Consider the following 17,360-nt stretch of genomic DNA (forward strand, 5'->3'; position numbering starts at 1 on the left):
AAAAAAAAAACAGAGAAGAAAAATAAAAAGAAATGAAGGAAGAGGATAGCAAATAATAATTAGATATTGTAAATTCATTTGTTCTTTTGTGTGCACTGTAGAAAAGCTAGTTTAAAGGTAAGCAAGGGGTCAAAAGGGCAAAATATAAAAAAGATGCTAAATCACAAAATATAAAATCAATAAATGACTTGCTGTATTCTACATGATAGAACTATCTGGGGTATAGATATTTAGAGAATACACAAAATTAGGAGCAGGCCCCCTCTTGCCAGATACGGAGTGTCCCTAGAAAATGGTTTAAGTTATGATGCAGGTATCGATTCATTTCTTCGGGTAAAAAATTATGTGGAAATTTGACTAGAATTAAATGGAACACTAGGTAAAATGATATTGTTCAATTTAAAATTTATTTCCACATTACTTCCCACTTGAAGTAATACAAAATTACCTTCAGTGACTTATCTCTGTACCCCAAAATTTCCGGCTACGTGGGAATCCCAGTTTAGATCTTAGTATACCTGGGGTTGCAAAACTGTCCTTCAAGTAATGTAGAAAAAGCTGCTGCTTTGTAAGTTTGAAATAGTTGATACATTCCTTGTGATTGTGTAATATTACATTACATGGAAATATTTGGTTTTGAAGTGTTTTGATCTAATTTATAGGGGAAAACACTTAGCATGTATTTTGGAAAATGTGTCAAAGCAATGAAAGCTTCTTAATAACAGAAACAGTCTCATTGGAAATTGCCTGACAAAGGAAAACATTTTAATGATGTCAACCTTTCTGAAGCTGAACCCAGTCATTGTTCAAATAGATACAATTTGTCTTTTAATTCAGTAATAATTCTAGTCCATTTTAAACTATAGTTTTTCATAATTCTAACAATAAAAGGTGTTTTGCAGAATTAATATTATTTTAAAAGAATATTTCTATACCCTTTTTTCTATTGAGTTTTTACAGCAAAGAACATTTAACACAGTTATCTTTGATAAATTATACAAAATTAGTGTTTTACCATTCCAGAATTCACACACATTTTGGTCTCCATTCAAGATACTTGAGAGCAGCATGAAATTAAATTCTTAGTAACAGAAGACTACTTCAAAATGGTGGGGAATCCAGAAAAAAAAAAGATAGGCTTGAACAAATTGCACAAAATAACAACTGAGAACAAATTACATAAAATAATTTAATAAACAACCAGCATGATATTTTAGTGATGTATCTTGGAAAAAGTAATTTCGGTATAGAGAAGATGCACAAAACAAAGCTCAGGCCTAATAAACTCACTGAAAGCTTATCCAAATTCCATTTATGAAATTTGGATTCCATGTCTAACATTGAGCAAGTGAGTATATAGATATGCAAATAAGAGATTAAGCAGAAAAAGTTAAAATTTTATAAGAATTCACTCTTAAAATTGAGAATCTATATTTATTTAATCATACAACAAATCCTAATTTAGTGTCAGCATGCTGGTATGGAACCTACAAAAGTTAACAAGCCATGAATTGTTCACAGTTTAGTAAAGGAAAAAGATAAAGAAAAAAAAGTGTAATTTAAATTTATGTTTAGATTCCTGTTTTTTATTTGTTATGTTTATACTTACTTGTGTAAGGAAAATATCTATAGAACAGTGTGAAATTAAAATACTAGACATGTATAAAACAATGTAGTTATAAAAATTACATAAATGGACTTCCACTGCTATCAGTCTGAACTCAAATCCCAGCTCCATCAGTAACTAGTCATTAAGTCACTTTAGCTTTCTCATATGTAAATAGTATAATTCTTCCCTCACAGAGTTGTTGTAATGAAGGTTGAGATAATTATCAACCACCTATTAAAGTGCATTTGTTATTTAATAATAACGTGATAAATGTTGGTTAAATAATTATCATTATTTATAGTATAGGTAACAACTTCACATACGAGAAAACTTTTCATTCTCTGACAAAGGCAGAGAAAGCATGTCAGTGGAGATAATATTTGAATTGTGCCACAAAGGAGGAATAGGAGTTTGCCTAACAGATTATGGAGGTGTTACTGTGCAAAATGTAGATGTAGAAAAATAAGATGTCAAGTGTGGTGAGATTTTTTTCTAGCCTCTTTCTTCCTATCTACTTTAAAAAACTGGAATTCAGCAGAATTAAATCCTGGCTCCTCCTCTCTTCTTTCTCTGTATTCTTTCAAGAACACATCAATTATTCCCTTGGTCATAAATGCGATCTAAATTCTGATTATTGTCAAAAGAGTATTTCTAATTCAAATGTCTTTTTTGTATTCTAATATCAAGAAATATATAACTTCCAACCACTCATTTCATTAATTGGCATCAATGTCCACACAGTAGCTCAAGTCAGAGATTTGGAAATCATCTTTTCCCCGTTCTCCATGGCCATATGTCAGCAAATCATCTTGATAATTCATTTTATCTCCAAAATATGTCTCCGCTGCTACTACCTCTTCCAATCTATTTCAATAGTTTTTTCTCGTTCCCATGCTTGTGCTCTTCCAGTCTTTCCACAAAGGAGTAGTTATCTTTTTTTTTTTTTTCCATTTTATTTTATACTTTAAGTTTTGGGATACATGTGCCGAACGTGCAGGTTTGTAACATAGGTATTCACATGCCATGATGATTTGCTGCACCAATCACCCCATCATCTACATTAGGTGTTTCTCCTGATGCTATCCCTCCCCCAAACCCTGACAGGCCCAGTGTGTGATGTTCCCCTCCCTGTGTCCATGTGTTCTCATTGTTCAACTCCCATTTATAAGTGAGAACATGTGGTGTTTGGCTTTCTGTTCCTGTGTTAGTTTGCTGAGAATGACGGTCTCCAGCTTCATCCATGTCCTTGCAAAGGACATTAACTCATTCTTTTTTATGGCTGCATGGTATTCCATGGTGTATATAGGCCACATTTTCTTTATCCAGTCTATCATTGATTGGCATTTGGGTTGGCTTCAAGTCTTTGCTATTGTGAATAGTGCTGCCATAAACATATATATGTATGTGTCTTTATAGTAGAATGATTTATAATCCTTTGGGTATATACCCAGTAATGGAATTGCTGGGTCAAATGGTATTTCTGGTTCTAGATCCTTGAGGAATCACCACACTGTTTCCCACAATGGTTGAACTAATTTACACTCCCATCAACAGTGTAAAAGAATTCCTATTTCTCCACATTCTGTCTAGCATCTGTTGTTTCCTGACTTTTTAATGATCACCATTCTAACTGGCATGAGATAGTATCTCATTGTGGTTTTGATTTGCATTTTTCTAATGACCAGTGATGATGAGCTTTTTTCTATATGTTTGTTGACCACATAAATGTCTTCTTTTGAGAAGTGTCTGTTCACATCCTTCACCCACTTTTCAATGAGATTGTTTGGTTTTCTTCTTGTAAATTTGTTTGAGTTCCTTGTAGATTCTCAATATTAGCCCTTTGTCAGATGGATAGATGCAAAATTTTTCTCCTATTCTGCAGGTAACCTGTTCACTCAGATGATAGTTTCTTTTTCTGTGCAGAAGCCCTCTCTCACCACTCCTGTTCAAAATAGTACTGGAAGTTCTGGCCAGTGCAGCCAGGCAAGAGAAAGAAATAAAGGGTATTCAAACAGCAAGTCGAATTGTCTCTGTTTGCAGATGACATGATTATATATTTAGAAAACCCTATTGTCTCAGCCCAAAATCTCCTTAAGCAGATAAGCAACTTCAGCAAAATCTCAGAATACAAAATCAATGTGCAAAAATCACAAGCATTCCTATACACCAATAATAGTCAAACACAGAGCCAAGTCATGAGTGAACTCTCATTCACAATTGCTACGAAGAGAATAAAATACCTAGGAATACAACTTACAAGGGATGTGAAGGACCTCTTCAAGGAGAACTACAAACCACTGCTCAACAAATTAAGAGAAGACACAAACAGATGGAAAACATTTCATGCTCATGAATAGAAAGAATCAATATCGTGAAAATACCATACTGCCCAAAGCAATTTATAGATTCAATTCTATCCCCATCAGGGTACCACTGACTTTATTCACAGAATTGGAAAAAAAATACTTTAAATTTTATATGGAACCAAAAAAGAGCCTGCATAACCAAGATAACCCTAAGCAAAATGAACAAAGCTGGAGACATTACACTACCTGACTTCAAACTATACTACAAGGCTGCAGTAACCAAAACAGCATGATACTGTTCTGTTGATCTATAAAACACATATATAGATCGATGGAACAGAAAAGAGGCCTCAGAAATAATGCCACACATCTGCAACCATCCGATCTTTGAAAAACCTGACAAAAACAAGCCATGGGGAAGGATTTTCTATTTCATAATTGGTGTTGGGAAAACTAGCTAGCCATATGCAGAAAACTGAAACTGGCTGTATGTTTAGAAAATACACAATTTCTAAGTCCTCACACCTTATATAAAAATTAACTTAAGATGGATTAAAGACTTAAATGTAAGACGTAAAACTATGAAAACCCTAGAAGAAAGCAATACCATTCAGGACATAGGCATGGGCAAAGACTTCATGACTAAAACACTAAGTCAATAGCAACAAAAGTCAAAATTGACAAATGGGATCTATTTAACTAAAGAAGCAGTTATTTTTTATTAACACAAATTGATTTGTGTCATAACCTTTCTTAAAACCCTCCATAGTCTTATTGTAAGTACTAAAAAAGTCAGTACTGGTTACGGGTCTAAGATTCAGAAAGATCTATTTCCTGCCTCATTTTCCAAACATAGTTTTTTCTCTTAAAAGCTCAAGGCATATTGGCTGTCTTTGAGTTTTGTGCAACAGACAAGGGCTTTCCCATCTCAGTGATATTGGCCTGGAATTCCTTGTACGCTATCTTCACCAGCGTAGGGCCTTTTCAGTCTATAAGGTTCTATTTAAAATATACCAGTTCAAAGGAGACCAGAAATGAATCCATGTATTTATACTCAACTGATTTTAAACAGAAGTGCCAAGAACACACAGTAAGGAAAGGACAGTCTCTTCAATAAATGATGTTGGAAAAACTGAATATCCACATGCAGAAACATCAAATTAGACCCTTATCTCTCACCATATAGAAAAATCAATTCAAAATAGAATAAAGGCTGAAATGTAAGACACAAAACTATTAAACTTCTAGAAGAAAACATGGGGGAAAGCATCAATGACATTGGCCTGAGCAGCTTTTGGAATATGACCCCAAAAGCACAGACAACAACAACAAAATAGACAAATGGAATTACATCAAATTAAAAACATTCTACACAACAAAGGAAATGATCAACAGAGTGAAGAGACAACCTACACAATGTAATAAAATATTTGCAAAGTGTACATCTTACAAGGAGTTAATATCTAAAATATATAAGAAACTCAACTCAACAACAAGAAAATAAATAATCTTATTTTTAAATGAGCAAATAGGCATTTCTCAACACAAGACATGTAAATTGCCAAAAAGTATATGAAAAAATGGTCAACATCACTAATCATAGAAATACACATTTAAGCCACAAGGAGATATTACTTCATATATGTTAGAATGGCTATCATAGAAAACACAAAATATAATAAGTGTTGGTGAAAAGGTGGATGAAAGGAAGTTCCTGTTGGGTGGAAATGTAAATTAGAGCAGCCTTTATGAAAACAGGTATCCCATTACTGGGCATATAGCCAAAGTAAATAAAATATTGTCAGAGATAATCTGCACTTGTGTGTTTATTATAGAATTACAGTCAAAATGTGGAATCAACTTGTGCCCATCAACTAACGAATGGATTGAGAAAAGTGGTGTATACGTATATACACAAGGGAATACTATTGATTCATAAAAAAGAAGGAAATGTTGTCATTCGTGTAACCTAGATGAGTCTAGAGGACATTGTGTTAAGTGAAATAAGCCAGGCACAGAAAGACAAAACTGCATGATTCCACTCATATGTGGAATCTAAAAAAGTTGACCTCATAGAATTTGAGAGTGGAATAGTGGCTACCAGAAGCTAGGGCAGTGGCAGAGGAGAGAGCTTAAGAATGTTTGTCAAAGGATACAAAATTTCAGTTAGACAAGACAAATAAGTCAAAGAAATCTGTTGTACAACATGGTGACTATAATTAATAATGATACATGTATTCTTGAAAATGCTGAGTGTAAAGTAATTCATATGTTAAATTAGCTAGATTTAGTCATTCCACAATGTATATATACTTCAAAACAATCATGATGTACATAATAAATACATATAATTTTGTCTGTCAATTTAAAATAAAAGAAAATAACTATTCAGAGTAGACTTCTTCAGCCACTTGAAGTATCTACCACTTACAATTTATTTCTCATATTACAGCTGATTTATAGAGATGAACTGAAAAAGGGCAAGAGTGAAAGCAGAAAATATTGCTAGTATGGAAGTCCAGATAAGAAGTAACTTATGTGTGTCCATATGTCTATATGTGTTATATGTATGTAACAACAGTTGGTAAATAAAGTTAGCTTTAAATTGTTGGTAAAATTTTAAAAAAGAAATTATAGCCTACTTTCACTAAGCTGATAGCAATGTGGATTCAGAGAAATGAATGGGTTTGAGCTATTTTCTGGGGAATAGAACAAATAGGAATCGCCAATGGATAGAATTCAGAGAAAATAAAGAATGAAGAATTTCTCCTCAGATTTTTTTTTTTTACTGGAGCTACCAAACTGACGGTAGTGTCAAAACAGAGTGACCTTCATTTGAAGAGAAGATATAAAGATTTTCATTTTGTACATGTAAGTTTGATATGCCTTTTAGATATACATATGGATATATCAAATATGTGATTAAAATATTTGTTTGAAATCTATGTGTGATGTTTGAAATCTATGTGTGATATTTGAAATGAATATAAATTTGGTTTTTATCAACACAGAGACAGGCTTAAAGCCATTACATTAGAGAAAATACTCCAGGGGGAAAATTTTATAACAGGCAGAGTTAACATTTATAAAACATATATGAAGTCACACTCACTGTTCTCAGCATTTTGTTTATATTTTATCATTTAATACAATAACTCTATAAAATAGGTGCTATTATTACCCCTATTTTATGGGTGATAAAACTGAAACACAAAGGTGTTGAGAGACTTGTCCATAGTCACAGAGCTAGTAAGTGGTAAGGCTGGAGTTTGAACGCAGGGTATCAGTCGCTAAAGTGCATGGATAGAGAAGACGAGTCCCAAGACAAAACTCTCAAACAATTGAGAAATTGAAGTCACCAAACACTTAGAAAGTGGTGGGGGAGCTAGCAAAAATTAATGATAAAGAGTAGACAAAAGGAAAATCAGAACAAAGTAGTGTCACAGAGGGATGACTTTTTTTTTTTCCAAAGTGTAGGTTATCCACATTAAATTTTGCTAAGAGATAAAATACAGACAGGGAACTGTCCCCTTGAATCTGACAACAAAGCTGCAATTTCAGTGGAGCAGGGGGAACAGAGATTTCCTAAAAGTTGAGTATTTGAAGACAAGGCTATTGCATAGACAGTTACTTTGCAAAGTTAATCCATTTGACACATACAGAAGGAATAAAATAATAAATAATGAAAGAATGTAGTTTGATAATATGGAAGCACAGAGAGGATATTTAAAAAAAGAAATGAGAGAGATACTGAGTACCATATCACAAAGATCTCTTTGTGATTCTCTTTTGTGAATCTCTTCATGAAAATAATTGCAATAATTTTTATTTTGTGAGCAAATGTCTCAATTTATTATTTGAGAATGACATACCATCCCTGCAAGGAAATCAGATTATCATTTCTAAAGCATTTGATGTGAATGTGTAATAAATAATATTTATAAATTTTAATCTCTCATCCTTGCAAATCAGTTTAGTAAGAACAGAGAATTAGTAAATCTTCATGTGTAGATTTTTTAAAATTAAATTTACATATAGTAAAATGCACAGATCTTAAATATATTATCTGTCACTTTTGATTTATTATATTATTGTGTCAGAGATATTAAGTAATTCAAACTGGGATCAATCTAATATCTATTCAAAATTATTTCTGAACTATGAATCTTCCTCTCAGAGCTCCTCACAAAATGAAAAGGAAAAAAAAGTCATCGAATTTGGGAATAGAATGATTAGCCTTTGAAATCTGCAAGTGATACACAAATGTAAGGTACTAAGATAAAATATATCTTAACCAGTTTTATAGTAAAATTCTCTCCAAGTAAATTATGCAAAAACCACATGAATAAATCGGATGTTTATATGTAAAACATTTATGAAAGCATCTAAAAGTGATAAATATCTCAGCAGGAAATAAAATCTTTAGAAATCTCAAGAAAGAAAAAAAAATTTACAGTATTTATTGATGCATTCTAAAGCAAATTTACTGTCTTCTTACTTTTGAACCATTTTTAAAGGTCTTCTTGCCTCACCATTACTTTGCTATTTCTCCTCTCTTTGAACTTAAATGGTGGACGATGAGAATGACATGTTTCCAATGACTTCACCTCTGTTGTGCAATGATTAATCATCATGAATACAACTTAAGATCAAGCCATGGGAAACTTGTCTTCTTCCATCTAATTTGATTAATGAGTTTTATGGCTGAGATGCATTGTGAAGAAAAAGTTAAAAGTATTTGAGGCAAAGTACAATTGTGGCACATCTCACATAAATTGTTAGAAAAATTAAAACAATCTTGAACATAAAAATTACATAGCTACAAAGTGACAAAATCATCTACCCAAGGTAGTTACATATGATGACAAAAGATTGCAATATCCTCTATACCTGAAAAATAAAAACTAATTAATCCTCTACTATTTATTATCTCATTGATAACTACCAACATACTCTAGCAGCCAGTGAGAGACTCATGTTTCCTTAAATTAATTTCTTTAAAAGCCCAATAGCATCAGTCTTTCAGAAGTAATTAAAGTTGTTTGAATATTGACGTTGTCAGTCATACAGCAATGCAGTTCCTTACTTAAGTAACAGAATTGCATTTATAGCATTTAATTAGAGAATGGCCTATGACAGCTTTTTGGACCTTAACGATTCAGTGAAAAATGTAATAATCTCTTAACAAGTTAATTGAAAGTAAAAAGCAGCTTTGGCAATTTTTTTTTTCTTTCTTTTTTTTTTTTTGAAAGCAGTTTCGCTCTTATTACCCAGGCTGGAGTGCAATGGCGCGACGTCGGCTCACCGCAACCTCCGCCTCCTGGGTTCAGGCAATTCTCCTGCCTCAACCTCCTGAGTAGCTGGGATTACAGGCACGCGCCACTGTGCCCAGCTAATTTTTTGTATTTTTAGTAGAGACGGGGTTTCACCATGTTGACCAGGATGGTCTCGATCTCTTGACCTTGTGATCCACCCGCCTCGGCCTCCCAAAGTGCTGGGATTACAGGCGTGAGCCGCCACGCCTGGCCTGGCAATTTTTTAAATATCAATTCAGAGCTAGAAATAAGGTAAATTATTATTGTTATGTTTTGGACAAAATCCTTGTTATCACTATGACTTACTTTTTAAAATATAACAATTAGCACTAATTTTTAAGGATCAGATATGCTTCTGACCTAAATTTGCATATGTCTTTTAATCTATTCCTTATTAAAGCTCTTTTGACATTTAATCCTGCTGTAAGTATTCTTCCTCAAACTTCTTTACTTTAAAATTTTTTAAATTGACGTTTATGGATTTCAAAATTCAACATTTTAGTCTAATCTTTCAAAAACAGGCATTTTTTGTTATCTCACTTACATAGAAAGCAAATGGGGAAGACAAGATATCACTGGTCCCTGATACAGTCTCTCTTAGTTATTATAGTCTAATTTAATTCTGTCCAGAAATAATGATCTCTGTATTAGTTTCCTAGTACTGCCACAACAAATTACTACAAACCTGGATTGCTCACAGCAACAGGAATTTATTGTCTCCCAATGCTGGAGGCTAAAAGTCCAAAATCAAGTAGTGACCGATGCGCTCTTCAAAGACTTCGGAGGACAATCTTGCTTTGCCTTTTTATAGGTTTTGGTGTAACCCTTAGCATTGCTTAGATTATGGAAGCATCACTCCTATCTTTCCCTCTGTAGTCACATGGTGTTCTTGTGTCTAGGACAAATTTCCTCTTCTTTATATATATATATATATATATATATGAATTATATATATGTGTATATATATATAATATATATATATTTATTATATATTATATATTAATATATATAATATGATATAATATAAATATATTATATATATATATAATTGTATTGTACTTTAGGTTCTGGGGTACATGTGCAGATTATGCAGGGTTGTTGCATAGGTACATACATGGCAATGTGGTTTTCTGCCTCTATCTCCCAGTCACCTACATCTGGCATTTCTTCCCGTGTTATCCCACCCAACCTCCCTAACCCCATTGTCCCTCCCCTAGTCCCCCAAACAGGCCCCAGTGTGATGCTCCCCTCCCTGTGTCCATGTGTTCTCATTGTTCAACACCTGCCTATGAGTGAGAACATGTGGTGTTTGATTTTCTGTTTCTGTGTCAGTTTGCTGAGAATGATGGTTTCCAGATTCATCCTTGTCCCTACAAAGGACATGAACTTATCATTTTTTATGGCTACATAGTACTCCATGGTGTATATGTGCCACATTTTCCTTGTCCAGTCTATCATTGATGGACATTTGGGTTGGTTCCAGGTCTTTGCTATTGTAAACAGTGCTGCAATGAACAAATTTATTCTTCTTACAAGGAGACCAGTCATTGGATTAAGGCTCATTCCAATTCAATATGACCTCAACTTGATTACATCTGCAAAGACCTTATGCGCAATTAAGGTTACATTTATAAGAGCTAGGGTTCAGGAGTTGAACATATCTTTTCTTTTAGTGGGACACAATTCAATGCACAACTACCTATAATAACCAGTCTTAAAATCTAATTATTTATCATCACTGCAAATCATTACCTTAAACATGATTTATTAAGAAGTTGATTTTTATACTTTTACTAATAAAATATTAATTTTAAAAATGGTAACTGGTCCAATGTAGTTTGCGGAAGAAAGCTCCATAACAAAATAAATTTTAGTTAGTTTTATAGCTTCAATGAACACAAACTTTGGACATTTTATAATCCCTTATTAATATAACATTGAAAAGTAACTATAGGTTGGTCCAAAGGTAGTGATTTATCTCAATTGATTGTTCACAGTTAGCTGCAGATTAAACTCCGTGTTCTACTTTTCCTCCTTCTCACTGCTACACTTGAGTAGTCTTCACTTTTTTAAGTAAGTATACTAGGAAAATGAATAAGAATACTACCACTTGTTTTATTTGTTTTATATTTAGCGATTCAAGGTATTTTCTATTTTTATATACTTTACCTCAAATAAAATTTAGACATGAGTTCAAAGCTTTAAATCCTTAGCACAATAGAAAATTTCATTGTAACATCTGTTTAAAAGCAGATTGTATCTATGTATATGTAAAATTAATTAGTAAAAGCCTTACATAATTTATATTTACATGCAACTATAATTATATGCAATTGTATATTCTACATAATTTTTAAATTAAGGAGGAAGATTAGATCAGAGGGGAAATAAATGTATATAAATAAAATTTATGGAACTTGAAATATATTTGGGATGTTAATCATTGCTTTGAACCTATTTTCTGATGTGCTATTAATTTTTCTATAAGCTTTGTGACAGCCAGTGCAAACAAAGAACCTATGCAGTGGATACTTACTTTACTAGCAATTATTTAGAAAATGTATATTTATTTCTGGTAGCAAGATTTGGGAACCAGTTCCCATGTTGGTGATAATAAATTTTAAAAATTATGATAGAATAAACACAACTATAACTTTCTACAGGTGTTACAATTTTAATATCAAAATAAGGCTTTTTGCAGGATTTTTTTCAAAAATACTGTGTGCAATTCAGCTGTAGGTGACCAAAAGATTTCAACCCACATAGCAATCTAACAGACTGACATAATTAAATGACAAAATTTAAAGTGTTTGTAAATGGTTGGAGGGTATAAATATTAAACATTTAAATTTTCAAACATTTTTTCATGGAACTATCCTTTAGATAAGTTTTGAAATGCATAGAATTCGATTCTACCTTGCAAATTAAAGCCTGTCTATATGACTTAACAGGACCTATTTTTGCCAAAGTTGAAAGAACATGTAATCAAATAATGAAGATCTACAACTGAATACAGTTTGAATATCCCTTATCTGAAATGTATGGGCCTAGAAGTGGTTCAGAATTTGATTTGTTTCAGATTTTGGAATATTTGCATATACATAATGAGATATTTTAGGAACGGAATGTTGTTTCGAAGTGAAACAAACAAAATTCATCTATGTTTCATATTCACCTCATGCTCTTAGCATGAAGGTAATTTTATACAATATTCTTCTTCTTAATAATTTTGTGTATTCAAAAAGTGTTGACTGAGTTTTGACTGTGATCTGTCACATAAAGTCAGGTGTGGAATCTTCCATTTGTAGCATCAAGTCGGCACTAAAAATTTTTAATAGTCCATATTCTATAAATAGGAAAAAGATAATCAACACAGAACATATACAAATGTTGTGAATAGGAAATTAGTAAAAGAGTCAATATAAATGACAAATAAATATATGAAAGATGATCAAACCCATGGTAAACAGGAAAATATGGATTAAAACCATAAAGAGGAGCTCTCCTAACCCAAAATCAGGTTGGCAGGAATCAAAACATTGATGTTGTTCAGTTTGGCTAAAAGACAGGGAAATGAGTACAGTATTACACTAAATGTGAAAACATAAATTGAAAGTTCCATTTGGGAGACTATATGACCCAGCAAACTCTTTTATTTACCCTAAAGAAGAGGCCACGCTTATATACAAGAAGATGTATATGAAGATGTTCATGGTAGCGTTGAAATGGTTTGACTATGTCCCCACCCATATCTCATCTGGAATTGTAGTTCTCATAATCCCCACATGTCATGGGAGGAACCCCATGAGAGGTAATTAAATCATGGGGCTGGTTAGCGCCATGCTGTTCCTATAATAGTGAGTTCTCATAAGATATGATGGTTTTATGAAGGGCTTTTCACCCTTTTACTTGTTGCTTCTCTCTCCTGCCACCATGTGAAGAAGGACATATTTGCTTCCCTTTCCACCATAATTGTAAGTTTCCTGAGGCCTCCCCAGCCCTATGGAACTATAAGTCAACTAAACCTCTTTTTAAAATAAATTGCTCAGTCTCAGGTATTTCTTCATATCAAGGTGAGAATGAACTAAAACAAGCATTGTAGCACAAAATTGCAAATAAGCTAAATGTTCATCAATACGGGTATGGCAAATAAATTATCACCTGTCCATATGATGAAACACTGTGCACCCCAGTCGAAGAAAATGAAGTAGAACCATGTCATGTTCATTAATAAGAAAACATTTTCAAGATATATTTTTGAGTAAAATTACCAGGTGGTTACACATTATTTAATGTTGGAGGTCATTTACTACTTTTGTTTGTGGGACTGCATTTCCTAAAGCTTTTTTTTTTAATTTCTGGAAGTAAATACAGATCATTTTGCCAGTTAAGAGCTCTATAAATATGTTATAATTAAGATCTTATTGACAGCATATAGAAAAATGTTTATCTTCCTGTTGTTTATAGCAAAGAGCTATTTATCCAATTGATACAAAAGTAACACTAATTTGTATTACATGACTTAAAGAGAAGGGATGGAAGAAGGGTTTATCCCACTAGGACATCTGCCATTAAGCTTCTTACCAACACACACCCACACCATGGTAAAAGGTTATATATAAGCGTCAATAACTAAAGGTTTATGTCCTGTTCTTACAGTTTATTCCAAAGGACTTCCAGTCCATGGACTTGAAGTTTAAAAAAAATAAAAAGAAAGAAAGGTGTGGACAAATGTATCTTGTTCTAGTAGACTTGTTCAGAAAATGATAGAGGATAAAAAGTATCAAAGTATCAACAATAGGGTAATTATGCCAAAAGCCTGCCTATGGTTGCTTACATTATATAAATGGCCAAAGAGCTTGGCCTGTAAGTAGCAGGCTTTAGAGATGAAAAGTCTAAAAAGCTACTGTAAGAGAAATGTAATCTTTCACTATTGGGTAAATTTCCTCAAGAGAAAAAAAAGACGACCAGCAGAAAAGCAGGTTATTCCTCAGTAAATCCATACACATGACAGAAAAAATAGGATGCAGCCCCATCTCCAAGACCGTAATCAGATATGTCACTAATACCTTTGATACTTTATGAGGAGCTTTCGATTTATGGTAAAGAAATTTATATGATCCCCATTTGCTACTAAGTTAGTCAGAAAAATGCCTTTGTCACAGAGGATTTCTCACAGGGGATTTGAAAGAAAACTATTCTAATTAACACAAACACCAAATAGGATAGCTTTAATTAAAACTATATGTAAAAGCACAGACTCTCCCACCAATAGTGAAAAGAATAGACAAGTAAAATAAGAAATTGTATAAATAAAATAAAACTTAAAGTTCTTAAGCTGAAATAATATAGCTATTTCATAATCTTACAATTATACTTACTTCACTTCTACTATATGTTACTTAAGTTTGAAGGTATGATTTTCTCTTTCTACTCAGTTCCCGTTAATGAGTGAAGTTTGACTAAGTGCTTTACACAGAAAGTGTTAAAATCAAGAAGAATTTGAGGATATCTTCAAGAATAGAGATAACTCTATATTGATACAGCAGACAGAATAATAATGTGGGTAATGATGGAGGTATGACAATAAAAAGACCACAAGCAAAAGCTATAATTTTTTGAGGACTAAGTACAAGACATTGTGCAAAAGCACTTTATATAAATTTACTCCTCATCAAAACTCTGAAAATGAGATGTTTCTTTTTCATTTTGTATAATAGGGAACTAAGTCTGGCCTGAGTTTACACAGCTAAGACATGTTTATATCAGCATTCAAACCTGATCAACCTGGGTCTAAAGCCTGTGTTATTCAACAAGTACAGAGCTGCTAAGACTGGTTTTAAATCAACTGACTCTGAAAGACATTCAATTCAAGCTTGGTTTTTCTTGCAAATGCTTTGAGAAATTTATATTTATTGGTCACGCACTCAGCCAATTTTTCCTAGATACTGAAGATATATCAGCAACTATATTTTTTAAAAAGCATTGAAACATACAATTCAGGTTACAGAACAATTTTGACTAAATAAAAACCAGTTGTATACAAACATTTTTTATATAGAAAGGATGCTATTGACTTTTATTAAAAAAAAAAAAAACCCGAAAACAGCCATACTAAGCAGGTATGTACAGCAATGTGATGGCTTTGTAACCTTGCATTGGCACCATAATTAATATTTAGTGATTTACGGAAAATATATCCATTTAAAATGAGATTCACGGTATTCCAACCAAGAAACAAAATTAAATTAAAAGAGAGAAAGCACAATAAATGTTGTCATTTCCTGAAGTTTAGTAGAACTTTCCCATTTTTTTCAGTTTCACTTTTTAATCCTGAAGGCATTACTTCAGTGTGTATACATTTATGCTAATCATATACCACAGCCATGGGTTCTTCTATCAATATGAAATGTTTTGTACTTGCTGTTTTTGTGCATCTTGTATTGTTATGTGCAATATACAAAATAATGTGTCTAACTATGCCATTTATGTTTTTGAAAGAAAAAGCAAATTACTTACTGAAGAGAATGGCATTTGCATGCATGTGTGTCAGCTTTCAAGCCATTTCCTTCTACAAAATATTGCTTTCTACACTTAGAAAATGCATCCATCCATCAGTTACAAACCATTTCAAAGCACTTTATGAATCTACAGAGCAAAATGTACTTATCTTACATTGGCAGTGTCCCAGCTGTTACAAAATTGCTATTGTCCTAATACTTACAAGGCAATTTTAGCATCAGTTAATAATTTTACAGGATAGATAACTTCTAAAGCATTATAAAATGACAGACATTAAACAATAGCAACTTAGCATTTTTTGAAACAGTTCATGACAGCTTAAAAACTAAAGTGATTTTAATGTATAGTCTATGCAGTTTTAGTTTCTCATTGACAATTCCTTTAGAAGATAAAAATGTGAAAATCCTTTTAAATAGTGGGTAAAAGAATAAAACAAATTTATCTTTAAAAGATATTCAGTAAAAATCTCAATTAGGAATAATGTTTCAAATCTTCCTGTACAACTAGTAGGTGACAAGAATTTGAATTTATTTAGGCAGAAAAAAAATGCTGGTATCATTTAATGGTGGGGTACCACAAAATAAAAAGGCATATCTATTCATTAAAGTTAATACAAAAAGAAAAATACAGTGAGTAGCATTTTATATAAATCAGTATGCATTATTTCTTCCTAAACGCTGTTTTCTATCAATCTTAGTTTAAAAGCTTCAGTTAAAGGAAATATCTGGGTAAATGTAACATATATGTTCTCTCTTACTCCCTTTGTTTAAGTTGTTGGGATAGCCACACAATACATTTTTGGCTTGATGCTTTACCATTCACCTTTGATAGTGAATGCCTTGATGGTACACAAAGAAAAACAGCTCTAAACAAATTACATTAATTGGTAGTTTGATACATAACGTGTTATCTCTCAAAGAAAAATTTCTTTTGATAAGAACCAATGTACAGCAGTGGCAATTTTCACAAATGGACTTATTAAATAAAACCAATTATTCCATGAATGTTCATAAAGGTCAAGGAATTGACCACATCATCAAAATACACCTCCAAGTCTCTTAGTACACATTTATCATCTTCTCTATCACTGAACACATTGATGTCACATGGGATCATTGTACACCATGCTACTTCAGAAAATCAAGAACATGTTGAATTTTCAAAGGCTATAAATTATGTTCACACATTTAATCCTAATAGAATGTTATTTGTATATTTTAATACTACCATTATCTTAAAAATGTAAAATGTCCTGCAATACACTTATGTAATTTCAATCCTCCATGTCACTAATATGCCTTAAAAAGTGTAATATGAAAAATATCAACTACTTTTACATTATGCAATGCAGGATATTTATTGAACAGTTGTATATTATAAGACATGCAAATCCTTGTTTTACTGCTACTGGAAGGAATACCTGTGAGAAAATAAGTCAAATAGCCAGACATTCTACAAGACTAGCTCCATGAAGGCAGGGACACATCTCTAACAGATTGCTTCATTTCTGAAACACAGTGTGCATACCACAGAATTTGCTCACTATTTGAGTCTCTCTGACTCAATTAAAATTACCTATTTTCAATTCTGCATTAACTATTTTTTATT

The sequence above is a fragment of the Sapajus apella genome, unplaced genomic scaffold (assembly GCF_009761245.1).
Source record: "Sapajus apella isolate SASKATOON/1434 unplaced genomic scaffold, GSC_monkey_1.0 scaffold50, whole genome shotgun sequence".
Taxonomy (NCBI): Eukaryota; Metazoa; Chordata; class Mammalia; order Primates; family Cebidae; genus Sapajus; species Sapajus apella.